This window comes from Somniosus microcephalus, chromosome 6 (genome assembly GCF_052327205.1).
Source record: "Somniosus microcephalus isolate GS21.2 chromosome 6, FLI_Smic_1.0, whole genome shotgun sequence".
Lineage (NCBI taxonomy): Eukaryota > Metazoa > Chordata > Chondrichthyes > Squaliformes > Somniosidae > Somniosus > Somniosus microcephalus.
The window spans coordinates 30,458,255-30,477,482 of record NC_140992.1 but is presented as its reverse complement, the minus strand read 5'-3'; the positions used below and the strand labels follow the sequence as shown (position 1 = coordinate 30,477,482).

Here is a 19,228-nt window from a genome sequence, read left to right as displayed (position 1 = left end):
AAATTGACATTGCTTCAAACAGCTATATTTTTACTATCTATCTAATATATAATTCCAATGACATAGTTCAGAATTATTGCAATTATAAATATGTGCTCCAAAAAATATAAAGTGAGGCTTGTGTTGTTGCTGGTGCTATTTCAAATCTGGGTGCAGGATATCTGTCCTTAAACATGATTAGAATGAATATTTAGGCTGATTTAGAATCCTGACTCTGTATATTTGAGACAAATCAGAAATTAGATTTATGGTTTCAATGTATTCAATTAATTCAAAGACAAGACTCAGGACTTTTGTGCACTAGAGAAGATAGAAAACGACTGTGTTGTTTGTTAGTTACTCAATAACCTGTATCTAATGATCGCCTAGTTTCTTAAACTGCATCCATGCAAAAAAGCCCTGAGTCTAATTTATAAAACAACTTGAATATATGGAAGTCCCAATTCCAGATTATAAATAATAATTCAACTTTATTGTCATTGCACAAGTACATGAACAACAAAATGTGATCTTGCAAGCTCCCATGACTGGGAGAAGCAAAGCCGCTGCGTTGGTGCGCGCCGCCATTCCATTCCCACCATTCCTCCTGTCTGACAATCTTCAGCCCAACGCCCGGGCCTGCTCACCAGCCGCTCCTCCTTCTGTGACCTTCTCACCAACTGCCCCTCCTCGGGACTCTTTCTGTGACCTTCTGCACCTGGTCTTAACCCTGCTGGTCACTCCTCCAGGTAATAACCAGGCCTGGCTCTAGCTTAACTTCCAACAAGCCTTGCCAGTGACCCTGTCCCTAGTCCCTAGTCCCAGGAACATTTGAGTACATCAATTTGCTAATTTGAAGTTCATAGTTAAGAATCGTTTCAATCTGAATGAATAGAGGGAAACATAAAGCAAAAAAATTGAAATAAAAATTAATTATGGGACGGTGCCACACCAAACAGTTAAAAGATGAACAAAGCATTTTTAACTTGATATAAAATCTGATGTGGGTAAATACAAAAATGAAGGGATGGAAAATTGCTGTTAACATTGAAAAGAAGTATGACCAATTATTTCTTATTATTCTTGCAGATTCTCTTCATCCTTGAATGTCAAGATGCCAATCAATGGGGGAAACATTGAACACCACTCAGAAGATTGTACTAAACCCAGAAGTGAAATGCAAAGAACAAATCCAAACGTAGACAGGGGCTGGGCTTGGATGGTGGTTCTGGCATCTTTCATCATGCATGTGCTTGTTATGGGATCACAGATGGCTCTGGGGATACTTTATGTTGAGTGGCTTGAGGAGGGAGTTTAATCAAAGTCGTGGATTGACAGCGTGGATTGGATCATTGGCAATGGGTATATCACTGATTATTGGTAGGTTTGTCATTTATTGCTATAATTTTTTTTGTTGGAAAGAGAAGGATGTCCTTTATTATAGCATTTTAGGGATGCACCTGCACATCAAATAGATGCGAGTGTTATGGTTCATGTCACAATCAGATACCACTCTCAACCAAACTACCTCTGGTAGAAAAAGCATTGTGCAATGGCAGGGGGTGAGCAACTGGTCAACCCGTTAACTCATCCGCACAGCTCAGCAGCCACTTACTGATCTATATCAGCAGAGGCCTGGGACCAGGTGGCTTGTCCACCATCTTGGGTAGGGAAAGTAAACAAAATGGATGGCAAATGGTTTCTTAGTTTATAAAAAGGCATTAAAATCAACAAATTCCCAAAAATATAAGCATGAAATATTCCAGTTAGAAGAAAACATTTGGCTCAATAGGTGAGTAAAGTGTTTGGATCGCTTCAAGGCTGAGTGAAACCAATCTCTGAGCTCCCGACCAGAGAGTTTGCTTAAGTGGCTGTTGCATTACTTGTGATTTTCCCAATGATTTTGCTACTGTGTATTATGTTTCACGTATTTTTTCTGTGTTCACTAAGGCAGGGTGCTAGTGCTTAGGAATGGAACATTTTTCCACTTCTTGGACCTCAGCTTCCAGCATTCCAAGCTCACTATAGTGCAGGCCAGGCACAGCTAAAAATGGTAATATTGTATCTCAATCTCAGCTTCAGAACAACATACCCAAGTGCAAATCATCTATGTAGACCAAGAACAATAGCAAAACTACTGCATGAGCATCTTGAGAACAGTTATCCATGTGGATTCTCTGAACGAGTGCCAAATTTATGTCAACTTTTGGTTAGGGATGTAGTGTATGTACTTTGCAGAAGGAACTATATTCTGCAGCCCCTGTATACTGCAGTACCAGTAGTGACCACCCCTGTATATAAACCTGTGTAGTAACATTTGCATAGTAGTTCCAGGTTGCCCCCATTCAGTAAAGACCTGTTATAACCAACTCCTGCAGTCCGTGTCTCAATTATACATGGACATAATACAGGCGACGAGCAGATACGAACTTACCTACAGTCTGCACCACCTCATGGGGATCCATCCCTGAACCGAAGTTATCAGAGGTCGAGGCCAGAAGGAAGAAAGAAACAGAAGAAACGGGCGTCGACCGTGGGCATCCGCCTCTGAGTAAGATTTGCAGGAGAGGCTGTCGAGAGCGGGGCTTGGTTATCCTGCCGATGGTGCTTCAGCTAATCGGGCTGGTGGCAGGTAGTACACTGATCCTTCCTGGGCTGCTGCGGTCTAGAGCTCGAGCGGGTGGCTTTGCAACGGGGCCGAGCAGCGTTGTCGGGAAGAGGAGAGAGAGAGAGGGTGGAGCACACAGGGCACGGCCGGTGCTATGAAGCCGGGTAGCGTACAGACCCGAGAAGAGGGAGGCAAGAGTCCCGCAGGGTTGTTCCGACGACGGGGAAAGAATAAAAATTAAACGCGCAGAAAGCCGCGAGGAGCTGCAGTTTGCCACAGGAACCGCTGAGAGCGGCGTTAGCAGCAGCGCGGGGGAAGTGCGCGAAGACCATAGGGCGCCGCCATCAAGGCATAAAACGCCAGCAACAGCGCTAGCAACAGCGTAGAAGACAGAAAGCGCGGGAGGCGCCATCTTAATCCAGCAGGGAAGAAGGCAATTTTGTTAGCGCCATTTTGTTAAATCAGGGAAGAAGGCAAAGCGCGGGAGGCGCCATCTTAGATTTCCAAGATGCCGAAGACTGGCAATATCACTGCCTTCGATAATGCAATAGAAGACTGGACCACGTATGTGGAAAGTGTCGAGGTATATTGCGAGGCAAACGAAGTAGCCGATGAGAAAAAGGCATCGGTACTGCTAAATTTAATGGGCGCAAGAACGTACGGCCTATTGCGGGACCTGATTACTCCAGCCAAACCGAAGGCGAAGAGTTTTAACGAAATTGTTGCTATCCTACAGGAACACCTAAATCCTACACCGCTGCTGATAGCAGAAAGATTTAAATTCCACAGGAGAAATCAGCATAAAGATGAGAGCAATGCTGATTACCTTACGGAACTACGCAAGCTATCAAAGCACTGCCAGTTCGGAGCAGGACTGGCAGATACCTTACGGGACAAATTTGTCTGTGGACTCCTGAGTGAAGGAACCCAGAAGAGGTTACTCTCAGAGAAAGAGCTGATGCTAGATAAGGCTTTCAGCGTGGCAGTATCATACGAAGCAGCAGCAAGGGGAGCTGTGGAAATACAGCAAAAGCCACAGGAATACGGCAACCACGAAATGACACGGGGATTTGCAAAATGTTATCGCTGCGGCAGAACAACCCATGACCAGAAGGACTGCTGGTCCAAGGACAAAATATGCAGGCAATGCGGAATGATGGGACACATTGCACGAGTTTGCAGGTCTGGGAAGAAGACCAACGACAACAAAAAGGCTACTAAGGAACCGTACAGGAAAGTACAAAAGATGACGGACAGTAGTTCCGAAGACCAGATGAGCGATAGTGAATCCGGGAACAAGAGACTAAGCTGTCTCAAACTTCACAACGTAATCGCAAAAGAGGATCACCGAACCATTTGGGTCACCCTCACGATAGCAGGGTCCCAAGTCAAAATGGAATTGGATACAGGATCAGCTCTAACCGTCATGAATCGACAAGACTACGAGTGGCTATTCTCACACATACCCTTGAAAGAGACATCCATTGTCTTGAAGACGTATACGGGGCAAAAAGCATACCCCAGAGGAAAAATAAGGGTGCCTGTCGAATACAACGGCAAGGAAATACAGAAATTGTATCTGTACATACTGCAAGATGGTGGACCACTGTTATTGGGACGTGAATGGATCAGAAAGATAAGTTTAGACTGGCACTGCATTCAGGCACTGACGGTGGCTGGTAAAAAGGATGACGACGTCACTCCTGGACGATTGTCAACAATCTTAGCTAACGCCAAAGAGGTATTTCAACAAGAACTGGGAACTCTTAAAGGCGTAACCGCCTCGATAAAAATAGAAGAGAATGCAATTCCCAAGTTTTTCAAAGCAAGACCGGTACCATATGCAATTCGCCCAGCCGTTGAGGCAGAGCTGGAGAATCTGGAGAATGCAGGCGTGTTATCTAAGGTAGACTGGAGCGAGTGGGCGACACCCATCGTTCCTGTCATGAAGAAAACGTTAAACAATAAGTCTGAGGAGCCAAGGAAGGTTCGCATCTGTGGGGACTTCAAGGTGACAGTGAACCCAGTCCTTCACACAGTACAATATCCTCTTCCAAGGAAAGAAGATATCTTCGCCTCACTATCTGGAGGGAAGCGTTTTACAAAAATTGACCTAGCACAAGCATATTTGCAGATGGAGATTGAAGAATCCTCTAGGAAGTATCTCACGATAAACACTCACAAAGGCCTTTACCAGTATAATCGACTGGTATTCGGAGTAGCATCAGCTCCGGCGATATGGCAAAGAGCGATGGAACAAGTCCTGCAAGGAATTCTGGGGACTCAGTGTTACTTGGACGACATCTTAGTGACAGGTGAAGATGACAGTGAACACCTTGCCAACCTAGAGCAGGTGCTCACTAGACTACGTGAACATGGGCTACGGGCCAATCGCCCCAAGTGTGAGTTTTTTAAGAAACAGATATCGTATTGTGGCCACGTGATTGATGAAGAGGGGTTACATAAGCCCCCTGACAAAATTGAAGCGGTAGTTAAGGCTCCAGCGCCTGAAAATGTGTCACAACTGAGGTCATTCCTCGGATTGGTGAATTACTACCATAAGTTTTTGCCGAATTTGTCCACAATTCTGCACCCACTGAACGCCCTACTACAAACGGGAGTAGCATGGAAATGGAGCGATGAATGTAAGCGGGCCTTTCAGAAGAGTAAGGACCTAATCACTTCAAGAGAAGTATTGGCTCACTACAACCCATCACTACCGATAAAACTGGCGTGTGATGCGTCTCCCTACGGCATTGGGGCGGTACTGTCACATAAATTCCTTGATGGTTCAGAGAGGCCGATAGCTTTTGCGTTACGCTCGTTAACTTCAGCCGAGCGTAACTACGCCCAGATTGACAGAGAGGCCCTCAGCCTGGTGTGGGGGGTGAAGAAGTTCAATCACTACCTGCACGGTCAGAAATTTACTCTACTTACTGATCATCAACCTCTTGTCTCCATTTTCAACCCTCAGAAGGGCGTACCGATAATGACAGCACAACGGCTATAGAGGTGGTCCCTTTTCCTAGGGGCACACCAATATGACATCGACTACAAAGGAACTAAACAGCATGGGAATGCTGATGGATTGTCGCGCCTACCGTTGCCGACGGTGGAAGAAGAACTTGCAGTGGATCCAGTGGAGATATTCCACTCGACCATAGTCAAATGTCTCCCTGTGATGAATGCAAACATAGAAAAGGAAACACGAAATGACCCGACACTCTCCTGGGTCTATGATTTAACGGTGAAGGGGTGGCCAGCACATGGCGAACCACTGCTGCCAGCATTCTCGCCGAGAAGAGAACAGCTGTCAGTGTGCAGAGGAACCTTGATGTGTGGATCCAGAGTAGTAATTCCACCCAAATTGAAGGATAGAGTGCTCAATGAGCTTCATGAGGGTCATCTGGGAGGGGTAAAAATGAAGAACTTAGCCAGAGCGTTTGTGTGGTGGCCGGGAATCGATAGAGAAATCGAAGAGATGACCAAGAGCTGTACAGGATGCCAGAAAGTCCAAAACGCCCCACCACAAGCCCCTCTACATCCATGGGAGTGGCCCTCATCTCCATGGCAAAGGGGGCACATTGATTTTGCTGGTTCATTTATGGACTTGATGTTTTTAATTGCGGTGGATGCACATTCAAAGTGGCCAGAGGTAATAAAAATGTCCTCAACCACCACAGAAAAAACTATCACAGTCTTACGAACCATATTCGCCAGGAATGGGCTGCCTGAACAGATTTGCTCCGACAATGGACCACAGTTTGTGTCTGAAGAGTTCCGGAGGTTCTTAAAGAACAATGGTGTTAAGCATTACACATCCGCCCCATATCATCCAGCCACTAATGGATTGGCCGAGAGGTTCGTTCAAACATTCAAGAAGGCTATCAAGGCAATGTGTAATGAAGACATACCCTACAACACAAGGTGGATAACTTCTTGTTTGCCTACCGGAATGCGACACATGCGGTTACCAACCAAACTCCAGCCATGATGTTCTTCAATCGAAGACTAAGATGCCGCTTGGATTTGGTTAAGCCAAACATCAGAAGAGATGTGGAGAACAGGCAGTTTCAGAATATGAATGAAAGGCCAACCAGGAGTTTTAAGATAGGTCAACCAGTTTTGGCCCGGGACTACCACACAGAGAAATGGCAGCCAGGAACGATCTGCACACGGCAAGGACCACTAATGTATACCGTGGACGTTGGAGAGAGCATTGTAAGACGCCATGCTGACCAGATTCTAGAGTCACTGGAAAACGTCAAATCTACACCACGATCCTATACACCTGGTGATGAAACCGAAGTACCAATTGCATCTACCTCAGAATCGGTGATATTGGAAGCAGACGAACCAAACAACGACATTGATCCCGACTCAACTTTGCCAGAAGAACCTGATACCCCAAAGAGGCGTTATCCAGACAGAATCAGGAAGCCGCCTCAAAGACGGGGTTACGGGGATAGGGCTTGGGTGGGATGGCAGTCGGTGTAGGGACTGGGTGCTAGGGTTTGGATGATCAGCCATGATCTCGTTGAATGGCGGAGCAGGCTCGAAGGGCCGAATGGCCTACTCCTGCTCCTAGTTTCTATGTTTCTATGTAAGACTGAATTTATAATTGCTTAACTTCAACGAATGTATCTAGCAACTGTAATTGTAAATATGTTATTTCATTGTTAATCGAATGTTATGCACTGTTTAGCTAAAAGGGGAGGAATTGTAGTGTATGTACTTTGCAGAAGGAACTATATTCTGCAGCCCCTGTATACTGCAGTACCAGTAGTGACCACCCCTGTATATAAGCCTGTGTAGTAACATTTGCATAGTAGTTCCAGGTTGCCTCCATTCAGTAAAGACCTGTTATAACCAACTCCTGCAGTCCGTGTCTCAATTATACACGGACATAATAAGGGAGACTACCAATTTATGTCAACTCATGGTAAGTTATGTGGTGTGGACTCCTGCCCACTGAAACTTGGGTTAAAATAGCCTCCGACATGTTTGATTTCGGACCCTTACAGCCAGCCAAGTGTGGAGATGTTCATTCTGTCTATTGGACCAGATTCAACCTCGGATGTCAGAAGTGAAAGAACATGTATTGCACTATATCTCTCAGATAATGTTATCATAGAATTGTAATATAGTTAGCTGTTGCAGTATATAATTGGTGATCACTTATACTGATATTCACTTATGTCCTGTAACTGCAGAAATGCAGACTGCTGTCTACCTGTCATTAATTCAATTCAATTCAATTCAATTCAAATCGCTTTATTGGCATGACAAGGTACATCTTATGTTGCCAAAGCATCGAAAAACATTTATGGTTGAACACATAAACGCAGATCTATCCATACAGTGTATAAACAGATATATCCCTGAGTGTATAAATATACATTCATATAATTTGTATATACTCTTTTCTTATATTTAGTGCTTGTCCCTCTGTTTATGGCAAACTGTAACATAGTGTGCCGCTAAGGTTACACAATTTCTCTGTTCCCCTAGTAGATCTGGTCTATCTTTCTCTTCCCTCTTGAACAAAGGTGTTACATCGGCCACTCTCTAGTCTCATGGCACAATTTGCATATTTAAGGTGGATTAAAAAGTTGTGGCCAGAGCTTCTGCTATCTCCTCTTTGACTTCTTGCAACAGCCTCTGTGCCTGCATTCAAGTTCCAATGACTTATCAACCTTGAGTTTTGCTAATTTTTTTTCAAAACCAACTCCTTTTCTGCAGTTGCGCTGTTACCACATCCCTAATAATAGACTCTAGCATTTTCCCTGCTACTGATATGTTTACATATATACTCACACATGGGTGAACAGTTTTAAAAAAATATGCGTTCTCACTTATATTATAATTTGTAAAAATCAATGCACAATATTTATTTTGTATCTCCCCCATACCTTTATCCCCCACAATTGGACCTCGTCTGTAGTGTATGTACCTTTAAGAGGAACTATGTTTTTGAAGCCCCTGTATACTGTAGTACCAGTAGTGACCACTCGGGTATATAAGCCTGTATAGCGTCTTGTGTAGTTAGTTCACCTCCAGACTTTGTTCAGTAAACACTTGTTAAATCAACTCCTGCATTCCGTGTCTCCATTAACACACGGATCTAACAGTGGCGACGAGTTAGAAACGAACTTACCTGCAATTCGGCAGCACCTCAAGGAGATCGATTCCTCAGACGAAGGTCGAAGCCAGAAGCAAGAAAAAAAACAAAACTGTGGTTTCACCAGCTAAACGGGCTGGTGGCAGGTAGTGCACTGATCCTTCCTGGGCTGCGGCGGGCTAGAGCTCGATCGGGTGGCTCTGCAACGGGGCCGGGCAGCGAGTCGGGAAGCAGAAGCAAAGAGAGAGAGAGGGTGGAGCACTCAGGGCGCAGCCGGTGCTGCAAAGCAGGTTGGCGTTCGGACCGAGCAGAGGGAGGGGAAAATCCCAGAGGGTCCGCTCCACGACAGGAACGGTTCTCCAAGTAACGGAGAAACTATTGAAGCGATATATAAAAAAAATTAAAATAGAAATACCGCGAAAAGCTGCAGGTCGCAACGGGAACCGTGGAGAACAGCGTTGGCAGCAGCGGCAGTGGCGGGAAAGCGCAGGAGGCGCCATCTTAACTCGGTGGGGAAGAAAGAAAAGCGCGGGAAGCGCCATTTTAGATTTTCAAGATGCCGAAGACTGGCAATATTACTGCTTTCGATAGTGATATAGAAGATTGGACCACATATGTGGAAAGAGTGGAGGTATATTGCAAGGAGAATGAAGTAGCAGATGATAAAAAGGCATCGGTACTTCTAAATCTGATGGGCGCAAGGACATACGGGCTGTTACGAAACTTGATCACTCCAGCCAAACCGATGGACAAGCATTTTAAGGAGATTGTTGATACCTTACAGGAGCACTTAAACCCAACACCGCTGCTGATAGCGGAACGATTCAAATTCTTCAGGAGGAATCAGCACAAGAATGAAAGTAACGCTGATTACCTCACCGAATTACGAAAGCTGTCAAAGCACTGCCAATTCGGGGCAGGACTGGCAGATTCTCTATGAGACAAATTCGTCTGCGGTCTCCTAAGCGAAGGAACACAGAAAAGACTACTTTCTGAGAAAGATTTGACACTGGACAAGGCTTTCAGTGTGGCTGTATCATACGAAGCAGCAGCAAGAGGAGCTGCAGAGATACAGCAAAAGCCACAGGACTTCAGCACCAATGAACTGACACAGGGTTTCGAGAGATGTTATCGCTGCGGCAGATCCACCCATGACCAGAAGGACTGCTGGTTCAAGGACAAAGCATGCAGGCAATGCGGAAAGATGGGACACATTGCACGTGTATGCAGATCTGGAAAGAAATCCGCTGACAGTAAAAAGGTCAATAAGGAAAAGTACAGAAAGGTACAAATGATGACGGACAGTAGCTCCGAAGACCAGAAGAGCGATAGCGACTCCGGAAACAAGAGACTAAGCTGTCTCAAATTACATAATGTAATTGCCAAAGAAGATTACCAGACCATTTGGGTTACCCTCACGATAGCGGGATCCCCAGTCAAAATGGAACTAGATACAGGATCAGCTCTGACCGTCATGAGTCGACGGGATTACGAGCGGCTATTTCCGCATATACCTTTGAAAGACACATCCATTATCTTGAAGACATATACGGGGCAGAAAGTATACCCCAGAGGGAAAATAAGGGTGCCTGTTGTATACAACAGCAAGGAAATACAGAAGTTGTATTTATACGTTCTGCAAGATGGTGGTCCACCGTTGTTGGGACGTGAATGGATCAGAAAGATACATTTAGACTGGCACTCCATTCAGGCACTGACGGTGACCAGTAAGAAAAAAAACGATGATGACATCATACCTGGACGATTAAAAGAAATCTTGGCTAACGTCAAAGAAGTGTTTCAACAGGAACTAGGAACCCTGAAAGGTGCCACCGCCTCAATAAAAGTGGAAGATGCGGCAATTCCCAAGTTTTTTAAGGCAAGGCCGGTGCCATACGCAATTCGTTCAGCCGTCGAGGCAGAGCTGGAGAATTTGGAAAAAGCAGGCGTGCTATCCAAGGTAGATTGGAGCGAGTGGGCAACACCCATCGTCCCGGTCATGAAGAAAACATTGAATAATGATAAATCTGAAGAACAGAGAAAAGTTCGCATCTGTGGGGACTTCAAGGTGACTGTAAACCCGGTTCTTCACACGGTACAGTATCCTCTTCCGAGGATAGAAGATATTTTCGCCTCACTATCCGGAGGGAAACGTTTCACCAAAATTGACTTAGCACAGGCATATCTACAGATGGAGGTTGAGGAAGCCTCTAAAAAGTATCTCACGATAAACACACACAAAGGCCTGTACCAGTACAATCGACTGGTTTTCGGAGTGGCATCAGCTCCGGCTATCTGGCAAAGACCTATGGAGCAAGTCCTGCAAGGGATTCCGGGGACTCAATGCTACCTAGACGACATCCTTGTAACAGGAGAAAACGACAACGAGCACCTTGCCAACTTGGAGCAGGTGCTCACGAGGCTGAGAGAACGGGGCCTACGAGCAAATCGCCCCAAGTGCGAATTTTTCCAGAAACAAATATCATATTGTGGCCATGTCATTAACGAAGAAGGGTTGCATAAGTCACCTGAAAAAATTGAAGCGGTCGTAGAGGCCCCAGCGCCTGAAACTGTCTCACAATTAAGGTCGTTCCTGGGATTAGTAAATTACTATCATAAATTTTTACCAAACTTGTCGACGGTTCTGCACCCTCTTAACGCACTGCTACAAACGGGAGTAGTTTGGAAATGGAGCGAAGAATGTAAACATGCCTTCCATAAATGCAAAGGCTTGATCATGTCCAGGGAAGTGTTGGCTCATTACAACCCATCACTGCCAATCAGACTGGCGTGCAATGCATCCCCTTACGGCGTGGGAGCGGTATTATCGCATAGATTCCCTGATGGCTTGGAGCGGCCGATAGCTTTTGCGTCACGCTCATTGAACTCAGCTGAGCGTAACTATGCCCAGATCGACAGGGAGGCACTCAGCCTGGTGTGGGGGGTGAAGAAATTCAACCATTACCTACACGGACAAAAATTTACCTTGTTGACTGACCATCAACCCCTCGTCTCCATATTCAACCCTAAAAAGGGCGTTCCCATTATGACAGCGCAAAGGCTACAGAGGTGGTCCCTTTTCCTAGGGGCACACCAATATGACATAGAATACAAAGGAACAAAACAGCATGGGAATGCTGACGGGTTATCGCGCCTACCGTTGCCAACGGTGGAAGAGGCGCCTACAGTGGACCCAGTGGAGATGTTCCACTCGACCATAGTCGAATGTCTACCGGTGACAAATTCTACCATTGAAAAGGAAACGCGAAATGACCCGACTCTCTCACGAGTCTACGATTTAACGGTGAAGGGATGGCCAGCACATGGCGAACCATTGTTGCCAGCATTCTCGCAAAGAAGAGAACAGCTGTCAGTGTGCCGAGGAACCTTGATGTGTGGAACCAGAGTGGTGATTCCACCCAAACTCAAGGATAGAGTGCTAAAGGAGCTTCACGAGGGGTATCTGGGTGGAGTGAAAATGAAGAACTTAGCCAGAGCGTTTGTGTGGTGGCCAGGTATCGATGGAGACATCGAAGAAATGACCAAGAGCTGTCTAGGATGCCAGAAGGTCCAAAACGCCCCACCACAAGCCCCTCTACATCCATGGGAGTGGCCCTCATCTCCATGGCAAAGGGTACATATCGACTTTGCTGGTCCATTTATGGACTCAATGTTCTTAATCGCGGTGGATGCACACTCCAAGTGGCCGGAGGTAATAAAGATGTCCTCCACCACCACGGAAAAAACCATCACAGTATTAAGGACCATATTCGCCAGGAATGGGCTGCCTGAACAGATCTGTTCTGATAATGGACCGCAATTTGTATCCGAAGAATTCAGGAAGTTCTTAAAAAACAATGGGGTTAAGCACTACACGTCCGCCCCATACCATCCCGCCACCAATGGATTGGCTGAAAGGTTTGTCCAGACCTTCAAGAAGGCCATAAAGGCCATGGGTAATGAAGACATAAATCTACAACATAAGGTAGATAACTTCTTGTTTGCGTACAGGAATGCAACACATGTAGTTACAAACCAAACCCCCGCCATGATGTTTTTCAATAGAAGCCTAAGATGCCGGCTGGATTTGGTCAAGCCAAACGTCAGAAGGGACGTAGAGAACCGGCAATTTCAAAGCATGAATGAAAGGCCAACTAGAACCTTCCAGATAGGTAAACCAGTTTTGGCCCGGGACTACCGTACCGAGAAATGGCAGCCTGGAACTATTTGCACACGACTAGGACCGCTGATGTATACTGTGGACATTGGAGAAAGCATAATAAGGTGCCATGCTGCCCAGATCATAGAGTCATCCGAAAAAGGACAACCTGCATCACAACTCTATACGCCTAGTGATGAAGCAGAGATACCCATAGTATCTACCTCCGATCCGGTGATACTGGAACCAGATGAACCCGACACTGGCATTGAAGCCGAATCGACCTTGCCAAAAGAACCTACTACACCACCGAGGCGTTATCCGGACCGAGTCAGGAAGCCTCCAGAGAGACTGAATTTGTAATTGATTAACTTCAGCAAATGTGTATATTATTGTTCTTGTAAAAATGTTATTTATGATTACTTAAAATGTTATGTACTATTTATCTAAAAGGGGAGGAATTGTAGTGTATGTACCTTTAAGAGGAACTATGTTTTTGAAGCCCCTGTATACTGTAGTACCAGTAGTGACCACTCGGGTATATAAGCCTGTATAGCGTCTTGTGTAGTTAGTTCACCTCCAGACTTTGTTCAGTAAACACTTGTTAAATCAACTCCTGCATTCCGTGTCTCCATTAACACACGGATCTAACATCGTCCTTCATCTCTAAGTGGTCCTCCATTCTCGTTAACTATTTTATGTGCTTATAAAACCCTTGACAATTTCATAGAAACATACATAGAAACATAGAAGATAGGAGCAGGAGTAGGCCATTCGGCCCCTCAAGCCTGTTCCGCCATTTAATGAGATCATGGCTGAGCATCCAAATTCAGTACCCTGTCCCTGCTTTCTCCCCAAATCCCTTGATCCCTTTAGCCTTAAGAAATATATCTAACTCCTTCTTGAATATCTATATATATAAACCGGTACGTCTCTCTGTCTGTCTCTCTGTCTGTCTCTCTGTCTTTCTGTCTGTCCGGCTATACAATCAAAAGTTATAGAGCGTACCTACACGTATGTTATATCGAAAGAAAGCTTATCGTTAGGTGACTCTCGTAGGTGTATTTACTTTTTCGTCAGACAAAAATTGTTTGGACAGTATACAAAAAACGTTCAAAAATCCTCAAAAATCCACGCATTAGCGGTTGACCAATCCTACCTCTCATTAGCGTTGAATGACGTGCTGCTTGACCAATCCTACAGTTCACTCACCTGATGGTTGACCAATCAGTGCGTCACGGGCGGGTCCTAATCCTCCAGTCTCCCTAAACTTCGCTGCCATTTTTTCCATCCCCACAGGGACAGCAGCAGCAAAAGAAACCCCCACATTGCGGCTCCCGATCCCGCTCCCGCCCCGCCGGAGCGGCAGGTAAGTTGTGCTCACTTGGGCCGTGCCTCGCAACCGCTCGGCCTGACACACACAGCAGTCGGGGGAGCGGCAGCGGCCGGCCGTCAGCCGCGCGATCCACGGGGGAGCTCAGCTCGGGTCCGTCTCGGCCCGACAGCCCGGCCGCGCCTCAAGCACTAGGCCCCGCACGGCCGCTATCACAACGGCACCGGGCCTCAGGCGCTAGGCAGGGAGAGGGGAGGGAGGGGGATGGGAGGGAGGGGGGACAGACAGGGGCAGGGAGACCGTGTGCCCCAAGATTGCCCTGGCAACGCCGGGCACCCCCTGCTAGTATTTAATAAGTTGGCCTCAACTGCCTTCTGTTGTAGAGAATTCCACAGGTTCACCACTCTCTGGGTGAAGAAATTCCTCCTCATCTCAGTCCTAAATGGCTTACCCCTTATCCTTAGACTGTGACCCCTGGTTCTGGACTCCCCCGCCATCGGGAACATCCTTCCTGCATCTAGTCGGTCTAGTCCTGTTAGAATTTTATAAGTTTCAATGAGATCCCCTCTCATTCTTCTGAACTCTAGCAAATATAAGCCTAATCGACCCAATCTCTCTTCATACGTCATTCCTGCCATCCCAGGTTTCATTTTATATTATCTGCTTGTTTTTTTTTCATAATCCCTTTTAGCCCATCTGATCTTTCTATTCGCCTCCTTATTACACTTTCTATTTTCCTCCTGATCATCTTTAGTAGTGTTAGCTTGAATTTTATCATATCCTCCCTTTTCAGTTTCAGTTTAGTTTTAATCTCTCTATTTATCCGTGAGACTCTATTCTTTGATGCTTCCTCTCTTTGCCTTATGGAATACATCTATGCATCCCAATGCCTAATATTGATCCGTCAATCTGTTTGCTATCTTTTCTGCCCAGTTAATTCAGATCTTTCCTTTTTCTGCAATACAGGCCCATTTGTGAGTTTTTGTGTGGACGCATGTGGATGTCGTACAACTGCAGTAATTGGAGGGATAATATCTACACTGGGCTGGGCGCTGAGTGCTTATGCAACAAGTGTTTACTATCTCTTTATTTCATTTGGGGTAGTAGCTGGTGAGTGCATTTTAAGCATTTGATCAAATGATCTTTTATAATAATTGTTATAATAATTTATGCTACACTAGTTTAACCATTTTCAATTACGAGTTAGCTGATGGTTGAATGAAAATTCTTTTACTTTGTCATGTCTGATCATTCTGAAGGTGTGCTTGCTATAATGTTGCTGGACTGCCTTCTGCTTTATCCTGTTGGAATGTGGTCCTTTCCATTACCACAATTCAGAAAGATTTATGGCAAATACTTGCACGAGATGTAGAATGAATCAAACTTTTGGATATACTCGTGTTTCCTAAAACATTTCAAATCCTGAATTTATCTGTTTCAAATGAGTTGTCTGGATAAACTGTCTAAAAACAATGGTCCCATCTCACATTGCAATAGTGTTCATCTCCTGCTAGATCATCCGAGGAGCACCACTGGTGCTATCTGAGGGATGATGTCTATAGGATGGACCATCCTGTCTAAGCAATGGATTGGAGGGACGGGGGATGGGGGGGGGGGACAGGCGGGGAGGGGGGGGGAGGAAAGGGGAAGATGGACTCAGAACAAAATGGCTTTGGCATAATAATAAATATTTTATGTTATTTCATTGGTTTTTAGTTTATGCTACTAACATTGGTTATGTTCAGAAGATTCCATTTGAAAGAATACCCATAGCTTTTTTCTGCAAAATTAAAATCTCTTTTCTTCATTGTGTGATCAGGGATTGGCAATGGTTTGGCTTACTTGCCTAACATAGTCATGGTGGGACAGTATTTTCAAAAGCGGCGAGCACTGGCACAGGGAATAAGCACAACTGGCACCGGGTTCGGAGCATTCCTTGTAACAATTTTACTGAAAACCCTTTCTGCTGAGTTTGGATGGAGAGGTACAATGTTGATCCACGGAGCAGTAAATTTAAACCTGTGTGTCTGTGGCGCTCTATTAAGACCACTTTCATCCGACAAAGGAAGTGTACCAGAGTTATGTGGCATGTAGGAGTGTTACAGGAAGCAGTCTGCTGAAAGCGGGGACCCAGTGCTCGCCATCAACAACCAAAACAATGAAACAAGGAAGACCAAAAACAATGCAGAGGAGTGTAAAGAAAATTCAAACACAGACTGTGTGAGAAGTGCATCAGAAATGAAATGGAAATACAAAGACACTAAAAGCATCATCTTTAAGGACATGTATGCATTGAGCCTCTTTAAAACACTTAGCTAGTGCACGAACACTGTGAGGCTGGGATTTCACATTTGGTATTCAAGCTACTTCGGAGGTGAATCGCTGTTCCAAAATAAGCTTTTTGTCGCGTTCATTTTCTGGGCTTTATTTGCTTACTGTAGTTTTGTTATACCTTTTATTCATCTACCAGAGATTGTAAAACAGTATGGTTTATCCTCTGAAAATGACAAGTTTCCTCTAACCTCAATCATAGCTATTTTCCATATTTTTGGAAAAGTGATTTTGGGTATAATCTGGGACCTCCCATTTGTCAGCGCCTGGAACGTATTGCTCTTGTCTAACTTTTGTCTTGGCGTCTGCATTTTGATAATTCCACTGATGCACACGTTTATCAATCTGGCCATTATATGTGCACTGATTGGGTTTTCCAGTGGGTATTTTTCAGTCATGCCCTGCGTAACTGAAGACTTGGTGGGACTAAGCAATCTTGCCAATGCTTATGGTATCATCATCTGCGCTAATGGAGTGTCTGCGTTGCTGGGACCGCCATTTGCAGGTAAACATTGGAACAGTTTTATATCATTAATAGTAATTAGTAAAGCAATAGTACTATAACCAATAAAGTACAAACTAGACAAGTGTTCTATCAATGGTAATATTTCCTCCAATACTTGTTCATCTTTATACTGCAGTCCAGCCACGGCGTCAGCAGGATGCGCTGCGGTATTGCAGGCCTCCGTCCCCTGATTAAAGGGGAGGGGCCTTGCGCTGCGCGCACTGGGGCCCTGCTAGACCACTGGGGAGCGGGGTGCTGGGAAAAGAGCCCGGCACTCAACTCGGGCTGACCGAAATCGGCCGGCACCCTGAATAAAAAAGGGGAAGGGGGCAGGTGCTGGCAGGCGGACAAACAAAAAAATAGCTGCCCCAACATTTGCCCTTTAACTTGCACCACCGCGGCTGCAAAAACGTCACCCTGACCCTGTCGGACATATCGTCCGGCGATAGGTCAGGGGGCACAACCGAAGATTGCGGCCAGGGCGCTGCGCACAGCGATGACGTCATCGCCGGCGACGCAGCATCACTACCGCCGCCGCTAACCTCCCACTGAATTTCACGGGAGGCGTTAGCGGTGCTGCGCCCGGGCACTAGGGGTTTTGCATCCCGTTAGCGCCCCCCCCCCGGGGGCGCTGACGGCAGGCGCAAAGCAACCCAATTTTTCCCTCTTAGTCTTGAGTAAGCTGTCAAAGGGAATTGTAAAAATGAGAGAGCGATATTGCTACTGGAAGGGAGAAGGAGCAAAATTATACCTATCTATGTATTCCAATGCTCTCCTGACCAGCCTTCCACCTACCACCCTCTGTAAACTTGAGCTCATCCAAATCTCTGCTGCCCATAACCTAACTCCCGCCGAGTCCCATTCAACCCTGTGCTTGCTGACCTACATTGGTTCCCAGTCCAGAAATGTCTCGATTTAAAAATTCTCATCCTTCTGTTTAAATCCCTCCATGGCCTCGCCCCATCGCATCTCTGTAACCTCCTCGAGTCCTACGACCCTCCGAGATCTCAATGCTCCTCCAATTCTGGCCTCTTGCACATCCCCGATTTTAATCGCTCCACTATTGGCAGCCATGCCTTCAGCCACGTAGGCCCTAAGCTTTAGAATTTCCTCCCCAAACCTCTCCACCTCTCAACCTCCCTCTCCTCCTTTGTCACTCCTTAAAACCTACCTCTTTGACCAAGCTTTTGGTCACCTGTCCTAGTGTGTCTTTGTGTGGCTTGGTGTTAAATTTTGTCTGATAACACCCCTGTGAAGTGCTTGTGATGTTTGATGATGTTAAAGGCACTATATAAATGCAAGTTGTTATTGTTGTATCGGGATGGTCAACCAAAATCATCTTTGCTGCTATAGAGTAGCACTGGCTGAAGAGGAAACCAGATCACCTGCTTGTCCATACATTCAAAGAATAGTATTCCAGCATCCGCAGTATTTTGCGATCGCATTCAAAGAATAGTGTTCATTTCACTGGTACTTAATGAAGAGAAAAGTAATTTAAAATGAGGAAGGTGCATGTAAGAGCATGTTATGCAAGTGTAATAAGGGTCCTCATGGCCTCCCAGCTTCACTGGCTAGACAGACCATGTGGGGCCTGTTCATGATTAAATTCGGATGAAATTCTGTACAGTTAGGTAATCCAAAAGCAGTTTATTGAGACATAAAATAAGACAGCCAGGTCACATACCATGTTGAAAATATTCTATGCCATATCGAGAACAATTTCTTGGTAATATACAAAATTAGTCTTGTTTCAATGGCCCAGTAATTCCGGTCCCAACACATGAGTACGGACGGGGTACTCATGCGTGGGCCCGTTGGAAGTGCCGGATTTCAGCATGCACAGCACATGCGCGGAAAACCGGCATTTCCTCTCCTCTGAACCAAGGGGTTAGGAGGCGGTTCCCTAGCGACGTTTGAGGCAGCGGGTACGCGTTGAACTTCGGTTTTTTTGACAGGTTTGTCTGTGCGTGAAGGCCTCCACTTTTTATGAATGTAAAAAGCAGACGTAAGGACTTAGTTTTATAAGGTAAGTGGTCTAATAATTAAAGTTAGAATTTTTTTTCCACAGGTTTATTATTTTTAAAGAATTTACAGTAAAGTAAGTTAATTTTTGGACCCGATTTCTTGAAAAAAAAATTTTGGCAGAAATTTGAATAATTGTTTAAATTAGTTTTTTAAAGTTATTAATAGTT

At 45.3% G+C, this 19,228-nt stretch overlaps 1 pseudogene across 1 annotated transcript in view; it reads left to right on the top strand.

The window, feature by feature from the left end:
- The first annotated feature begins 998 nt into the window (after nt 1–998).
- Nucleotides 999–19,228, top strand: part of LOC147115568 (monocarboxylate transporter 14-like) — a 56,330-nt pseudogene continuing 38,100 nt past the window's right edge. Inside the window, exons 1-3 of the transcript XR_015078638.1 lie at nt 999–1,359; nt 15,167–15,310; nt 16,020–17,036. The product of XR_015078638.1 is annotated as a monocarboxylate transporter 14-like (transcript). The remainder of the gene's footprint in view (nt 1,360–15,166; nt 15,311–16,019; nt 17,037–19,228) is intronic.